Below are 8,999 nucleotides of genomic sequence, written 5' to 3' on the forward strand. Positions count from 1 at the left end.
CTCTGTTTCCAATACTGATTTGTTGCAATGTATTCACCGTACAGCAACCGGAATGACATTTTAAAAAAGTAAATAGGACCATGTCTCTCTCCTACTGACAATGAACTTTCCATGACTTTCCATCACACCTAAGGTCTAAATTCCGTGTAACAGCCTGCAAGGTACAAAGTGAGGCCCTTGAAGTAGCATCTTATAGCTGCTTTGCTCTCTTGGTTTGAGCCACACTTTCTGTTGATTGACTGAAACCCCATGTGTGTTGAGGAGCATCTGTATATGTTGCTTTGTGAGAGTCACACTAGGTTAAAGCTAACTCAGTGACACATGCGACTATTGAAATAATTTTACTATTTAAGAGAACTACCAAATCCGTAGAGTTTATAGGCAGTTGGCAGAAAATAAAAGTGTTCCTGCACTTGTCCTTGATCTCCCTAATTGTGTAATCTCTTACATCATTATTTTTCCACCTACCACACCTATATGTTGTGACTGAAGAGGGTAAAAAAAGTCTTAATCTCTCTAATGTTAACTCTTGATCAGTTGCTATAGCCATCTATGAGATCGTATCTGGCCTTTGAAAAGAATGTTTAATTGCATTTTATTAGAGTTGTGTGCTATTGATAGAGGATAAGAGAGGGCCAGGTAAGCTTGATGTGTATGTATTGATTGTCTTAACCTCCCTGAGCTTTAGATTTAACTTTTAGTCTTTTTTTATTGGACAGCTTCACGTTTCTTAGGAATCTCAAATTCTGTATGGTATTTGAATCTTCACCAAATTAGAAGGAGAAAATCTGTAATGGTCAATGTATATCAGTTAAACTCTTCAGAATAGATGATAATAATTATCATTTATTGAGTTCTATGGGCCAGGAACTAAATGCTTTACAGTACAGAGATACTATATTAGATTGTCTACTTTTGGGAGGAGGGGCAGGAGAAGGGGAGATTTTCTTATGAGGGAAAAACTCCAAGATTACATCCCTGTTATCTTTCCTCCGAATAGTTTCTAAGTTATTTGATTAAAATTATGTTTTAATTAGAATTTGATGGCCTTTTAATTACAACTCTTTACTGACACTCACATGTTTGTTTTTGTAGCAGCTAACTAAGCTTGGAAGAGAACCAGATGATGCACGATAGTATTGTCAAAGAGCTTATTGTCACATTCTTCTTGGGAGTTACTGTGGTCATTTTTCTTCCAAAGTATATTGTCCCTTTTTAATAAGTTACTTATACATTTTACCCATGACAAATTAGTCAAATAAAATAAAGGTTGTCTTTGAGGATTTTTTAATTGGTCTTTCATACAAGGTAAAGTAGCTCAAGTGTGACAGACATGTTGAGCAACACTTATTTACATTTTATGGATGTCTCATTTTCCTTCATTGGGTGGAGAATGTATATAGATTTCATTCATAGTTATTGGGTGAGCTGATAAAGAATAGTATCATATTTACTATTTGACAGAGTATTAAAATGAAATGCTCTTTGTATTTTTTGTAAAAATGAATGTGGCTAGGCATGGTGGCTCATGCCTGTAATCCCAGCACTTTGGGAGGCCAAAGCTGGAGGATTACATGAGCCCAGAAGACCGAGTCTAGCCTGGACAACATAACAAGACCCTGTCTATATTAAAAAAATAATGTATTTCTGTATTTTGTAACTTTAAAAAGTTATTCTGATGAATAATCTGGATAGGGAAAAACTGAATTTTTTTTTTTTTCTTTTTTTGTTAGACGAAGTTTCGCTCTTGTTGCCTAGGCTGGAGTGCAGTGGCTTGATCTCAGCTCACTGCAGCCTTCTCCTCCTGGGTTCAAGCAATTCTCCTGCCTCAGCCTCCCAGGTAGCTGGGACTACAGGCACGTGCCACCATGCCTGGCTAATTTTGTATTTTTAGCAGAGACTGGGTTTCACCATGTTGGCCAGGCTGGTCTCAAACTCCTGACCACAGGTGATCCACCCTCCTTGGCCTCCCAAAATACTGGGATTACAGGTAAGAGCCATTGCACCCGGCCAAATTACATAGATTATGCTAATGAGAAAAGGAGATGAATTTTGTGACACAGCTTTATTCACTGACTGAAGAGCTTTAAAAATGAAGCTAAATATTAAGCCAAAAGGAAGGTACAAGAGTATTATTTATTTGAATTCTGTCTTGGATTAGCTTTTCCTAATTTAAAACCATTTGGCGTTTCTACAAACTCGAAAACTTAGAAATCTAAAACTGATTCATATTCTTTGTGTATTTGCTAGGATCTGTACATAACTGACGAAAAACTCATCTTTTTCTACATAGTTGCTGTTGCCGATGCAAAAAAGTCTTGCGAACTCAATCTAATTCCACTACTATGCTAAGAAAAGGGTATTCAATAGCTACTCTTTTTGTTGAACTTGGACTGTAAATAGTAGATGTTTAATTTGTTGAATTGAGTTCATTGTAAGCTTTATAAGTAGTAAAATTCTAGATTTATACATTTTATAGAAGAGATATGACTCAATTTTAAATACAAAGTTATAGTTCTATTATTTTGTTAACCATAGTATGTGATAGTAGATCTATACTTAACATATTTTAAAATAGTGATGATTGAAATAACGGCAAGGTGTAGATGAAACTGAAGGATTTCACATTCCTTTTTTATCATTTGGAATTTACTGTATTTAACTGACTAGAGAACATCCTGTTCTTCAACAAAGCTGAATAGGCTGCATTGAATGCTATGAAAGCTCTATATCTGTGTACTTTATATCCCATCTTGTTTCTAAGTGTAACTTTATTCTTTAAGAAACTTTAATTCCTTTGTATAATTATATTTTGGAATAAGCAAGTATGTACAATTAAAGTGAAATTCCTTCTGAAGCAAGTTCTAAAATTAAATTTTACTGGAAATTGTACTAGATGTTAACAGTATTTAAGAAAGTCTCTTGGCTTACTAACATAAAATATATTTTTTCTTTCAACAATAGAAAATACTAAGATGTTTTTATTTAGAACTGCCTAAATTCCTTTCTTTTTTTTCTTTTTTCGGGGTCTGGCAGCACGGAGTCCTACTCTGTCACCCAGGCTTGAGTGCAATGGCACCATCATAGTTCACTGTAGCCTTGAATTCCAGGGCTCAAGCCGTCCTTCTGCCTCTGCCTCCTGAGTAGCTGGGACTACAGGCAGGTGCCACCATACTGAGCTAATTCGTTAAACTTTTTTTTTAGTTGAGACGAGGTCTTGCTACATTGCCCAGACTGGTCCCTGAACTCCCAGCCTCAAGTGATCTACTGCCTTGGCCTCCCAAAGTGCTGGCATCACGGACATGAACCACTGCACCTGGCCCCTAAGTTCTTTTCTTGAATAATATCTTTCTTTTCTTTTTTTATTTTTATTTTTTGAGGTGGAGTCTCACCCTGTTGCCCAAGCTGGAGTGCAATGGTGTGATCTTGGCTCACTGCAACTTCCACCTCCCGGGTTCAAGCAATTCTCCTGCCTCAGCCTCCTGAGTAGCTAGGATTACAGGTGTGCACCACCACGCCCAGCTAATTTTTTGTATATTTAGTAGAGATGGGGGTTTCACTTGTGGGCCAGGCTTGTCTCGAACTCTTGACCTCGTGATCCACCCGCCTTGGCCTCCCAAAGTGCTGGGATTACAGGTGTGAGCCACTGCACCTGGCCAGGTAATATCTTAATATCATGCCATTGACATTTATCCTCTAATTATTTCAGAGGTGGCCTTCAGAAGACAGCCTCTTTGGTAAAATTGCTATTGAGGATATTTCACTGAAAAACAAATTTATCTTTAAATTTAACTCCAGGAAAAAATTTAAACTTTTAGGCTTCTATTTTTATCAGATGGTAAAAAATTTATAACTCAGAATATTACCTTTTCCCCTTTTTGTGTGATAGATTGCTTGGTTTTAGTTACTGATTATTTAATAAGTTACTCAAATCTAGGATTTTGGTATAATGGTTCTTCTCTAGAATATAGTGTGCATGACAGAGTATATTTAAAATTTTTATTAAGGCTCATGGGGCAGCCCTTGAGGAAACCAGACCTTGGAGATCGCCAGGCAGGATTAGTGGCAGGAATTGAGAGAACAGCCTCACAGAGCTCACTGGGGACCGTCCCCCAGGCACAAGAGTGTCTCAAGGAAGCAGTCTTCTCCCACATCCCCCAAAGATAGCTACCAGAGGGTCAGTCCTCTGAGCCCTTCTCAGTGTAGAAAAGACAAGTGTCAAAGCTTCCCCACTCACCCCAAGATTGCCTTCTATGACAACATGTCATTTGGCCTCACTGAGGCTGAGCAGAGGATGCTGGCCCTCCCAGGATATTTTGGTTCAAATGAAGAGGATGAAACCACAAGTACACTTACCATGGAGAATCTGGTGGTCTAGACTGAGAATCAGCCTGAGCTTAACACAGCTGGGGTCTGCTACTCGTGTTTTGTAGACTTTTGTGTAACTATTTGTACCGTAGCACAGAATGTGAGGAGGAAGTAACACAGAGGAAGATGTGTGTGTATGCATGTGTTTGAATTCACAAGGAAGAAATTATTTATCTTGAGCTTTTTCCTTTGTTATTCAATTTTTATTGATTTGTTACTAATAACAATGATAAAATGTAAACAAGAGCAAATAGGGATTGGTCTGTCATGTGGCTATGAAAGTTAAGATATGACTTTTGAGTAGGACATGCTCTGAACATTGCATTGGCAGTTTCCAACCTGAAGCAGAAATCTGGAACCTTAACTAAAAAGGGATGGAGCAAAGTTAACTTGGTGTCATAACTCTGAATTGCAATTTATTAAGTTATAAATACATTAAGAATTTGACTCTACAATGGCAGCAACAAACAGGTTTCATATTTGGCTGATTAAGTTAGTTATGACCGTTAGACTGCTGAGCTACTTAGAAATGGTGATACTGCAGATATTCAAGAAGAACTTTCAGATTAGAGTCCAGGTGACTTCACAAAATTATATGAATTAATTCTGCTTTAAAAAGATAATGTAAGAAGCTGGTGGTTCAGGTAGTGAGTCAAATGAAGAGCCATCTGTTCTGAGCAAATAAATAGTAACTGTTTTGGAAAGGACAGTATTGTCTTCTGAGGAAATGGGCAGTAGGTACTGACCATGCCACTACCTGGGACCAGGATGCTGATTACATGTTCCTGGACCAAATTGGCAGCAGAGACCTCAGCGGGGGAACTGGTGCATGGATATTGTTCTTAAACATAACTTTATTATATTGTTCAGAAAGAAAATGCATTAATTAGGTATATATAAAGCGGGTAGAGCAGTTTACAATTTTACAGTTTAAGCTTTTTTTTTTTTTTTTCTTTGATACTGTCTCTGTTGCCAGGCTGGAGTGCAGTGGCACGATTTCAGCTCACTGCAACCTCCACCTCCTGGTTTCAAGCAATTCTTCTTCCTTGGCCTCCCAAGTAACTGGGACTACAGGCGCATGCCACCATGCCCGGCTAATTTTTGTATTTTTAGTAGAGACGAGGTTTCACCATATTGACCAGGATAGTCTCAAGCTCCTAACCTGGTGATCCACCCGCTTCAGCCTCCCAAAGTGTAGGGATTACAGGTGTCAGCTACAGCACCCGGTGAAGCTTTTTAAATTAGAAGTATGAGTTAAAGAAGGAAATAGAGAAATAAGCCTTTGTGGAAATTTAGAATCCCTTTTGTTTGCATTTTCAGTCTTCTACACTTTACAGACTGCCCTCCACCCCTGCAACAGAGTCTAGCTCTGTCATCCATGCTGGAGTGCGGTGGCGCGATCTTGGCTCACTGCAACCTCCGCCTCCCAGGTTCAAGTGATTCTCCTGCCTCAGCCTCCCAAGTAGCTGGGATTACATGCGCCCACCATCATGCCCTGCTAATTTTTGTATTTTTAGAAGAGACAGGGTTTCACTGTGTTGGCCAGGCTGGTCTCGAAATCCTGACCTTGTGATCCCCCCACCTTGGCCTCCCAAAATACTGGGATTACAAGCGTGCCTCACCATGCCTGGCCACAGACAAGACGTTTGAGGTTCAGGGAGAGTAACAGGATTGGCTAGAACATGTGTGGATAATTAATCTAAATATCATGCTCTTTCTACTGCCATCACAAACTTTACAGGTCTTTTTTTTTTTTTTTTTTTTGAGACAGGGTTTCACTCTGTCACTCAAGCTGGAGTGCAGTGGCACAATCTTGGCTCACTGCAACCTCTGCCTTCCGGGTTCAAGCAACTCTTGTGCCTCAGCCTCCTGAGTAGCTGGAATTACAGGTGCCCGCCACCATGTCTGACTAATTTTTGTATTTTTAGTAGAGATGGAGTTTGGCCATGTTGGCCAGGCTGGTCTTGAACTCCTCACCTCAGTTGATCTGCCTGCCTTGGCCTCCCCAAGTGCTAGGATTACAGGTGTGAGTCACCACACCCGGCCTACAAATCTTCTGTAATAGCAGAAACATCAGGAGAAAGCTGGCCCATTTTTTTTTTTGTAATAAGAAGGTATGAAGAGACACCTCTATTAGCTTTTCCCAATGGAAGGAAGCTTCCTTCTGGTTCATGAAATGTTAGGACTGGTCATGCAACTTGCTTTGTTTGGCAGTAGGGGCTAAATAAAAGAACCTAAAGGTCTTGTTCTTTACTAGAAGTCTGTCATTAGTTATATGGGCAGTCTGCAATCTCATGTACTTCCCTTCAACCCTTGACCCTAATGACTTATCTGTATCCCTTGATCTTTTTCATGGTGACCCCTCTAACTGCCACACCCATCCTGCCTTTTAGATTATGTTTCCTTTCTTCCTTTTAGAGTTTCTCAGGATGTCAGCCTGCTGGTGATGTTTCAGAGACCATTGGAGAGAGTGGAATTAGATGGGGAAAACATCACAAATGCAAATACTACAGTTTAAAATTTTTCTCTCATATTTGTTGCATTGCCAGTTCATTTGTGTCATTTTAATTGAAAATCAAAATATAGCTCCTTTTGGCAATGTTTTAATTACCTTTTAGGAATAGGAGGGGTAGATTACTCAGAGCTCTCTGACAGCTGGTATTTGCTGATGTCAGGAAGAGGAAACCAGACTTTTTAATCTTCATTTTCTTTGTTTATTATACCAGAAAGCTTTATTATTTTTCTAAGTTCACAGGCCTGCATGCCAAGCTTTGAGGACAAAGGGTACATGCTCGGTTGTTTTGATTTCACAGTGATGTGCCCTACAGTGTCAGACCAAAACAGATATGAGAAGGGTGGAAAGTAGAGGAAAACACTATGAACAGAAAGATTTTCTGTTAAATTATTTTCTTCTCCATTATCACACATCTAAATTAATATTGCAGCGAGCTAATACCAGCATCTAACATGTTCACTATCTACCTAGCCCACTTTTCTGAAGTTCTAAATAAAATCTCTGGGCTGGGCACAGTGGCTTACGCCTGTAATCCCAGCACTTTGGGAGGCCGAGGCAGGCAGATCACCGGAGGTCAGGAGTTCGAGACCAGCCTGGCCAACATGGTGAAACCCAGCTTCCACTAAACATACAAAAATCAGCCAGGCTTGGTGGCTGTCGCCTGTAATCCCAACTACTTGGGAGGTTGAGGCAGGAGAATTGCTTGAACCTGGGAGGCGGAGGTTGCAGTGAGCCAAGATTGTGCTATTTTACTCCAGTCTGGGTGACAGAGCAAGACTGTCTCAAAAAATAAATAAATAAAATCTCTGTATTTCAAAGTTAAGTTAATTTGGTCTCTGCCTCTGAGACAAAGGAAGATGCCTCAAGCATTGTCTTTGGTGGATATGTGGGAAACTTGATTAGAAATAATCTAATCTTCACCATTGTGTCCCTAGGTCCTAGCCCTTGTGGCTGCTGTAGAGTAGGAGCTCAATCAAATTTGTTCAATGAATGACCAGCTATTCAAAAGCTTTCCAGAAAAAGGGGAACACAAACTTCTACAAGAAACAAGGCATGCTGGCGTTAGATTGATCATCAGCTGCACTAAAAATGGTGGAATAATAGCTTGAAAGTTCAGGGGGAAAATGATTTTCAACTTGTGACACCTCTACCCAGTCAAATTACTTGCAAGGGCAATATAAAGATATTGTTACACACGCAAAGACTCAGAAAGCTTACCTGCCAGGCACCTTTTCATGAGGAGTTATTAGAGCATCAGTTATTTTCCATCAGTAAAAAAGCAGAGTATCCTGAGGAAGCCATGGGATTCAGGCAGCTGCAGATGTGACCCAGAATGTCAGTTTTGTGGGTGACTAAGCCACAAGTTCATATTTGAGCAAGAATGGAGGATCCAGGAAACAAAGGTATTTCATGGAACATACAGTTGGAAAAACCTGAAGATATACTTCAGGCAAAGAAAATGAAAATAAGAAAAGCACCTAGAAATTTTATTTTCTGAAAGACTCTACAAGAAAATCATAATACAAATATGAATTAAACTGAGTCATCAATGGGCTTTCAAAAGAAAAATATTCCAAGAAAATAGAATGGGTAAGATGGCACAGATTTCTTTCATCAACAAAGTACTAGGCAAAGCAACAACAACAAAGTAACCATGATTTTGAGAAACTGAGCAGCACAGGGTTGAGACATTGTGACTACACAGAGGAAAGTCAATCACAGCATACTACTTGGCTCTGCTGTGGACCAACATTTTCATAATGTTAATGCTGCTTATTGGTTACTGTCTATTAGAACCAACTTATAGAAGACTTAGGCCAGGTGTGGTGGCTTATGCCTGTAATCCCAGCACTTTGGGAGGCCGAAGCAGGCGGATATCGAGACCATCCTGGTCAACATGGTGAAACCCCGTCTCTATTAGAAATACAAAAATTATCTGGGCATGGTGGTGTGCGCCTATAGTCCCAGCTACACAGGAGGCTGAGACGGGAGAATCGCTTGTACCCCAGAGGCGGAGGTTGCAGTGAACCGAGACGGTGCCACTGCACTCCAGCCTGGCAACAGAGCGAGACTCCATCTCAAAAAAAAAAAAAAAAAAAAAAAAAAAACATGGCCG

The sequence above is a fragment of the Rhinopithecus bieti genome, unplaced genomic scaffold (assembly GCF_001698545.2).
Source record: "Rhinopithecus bieti isolate Rb0 unplaced genomic scaffold, ASM169854v2 scaffold_48477, whole genome shotgun sequence".
Lineage (NCBI taxonomy): Eukaryota > Metazoa > Chordata > Mammalia > Primates > Cercopithecidae > Rhinopithecus > Rhinopithecus bieti.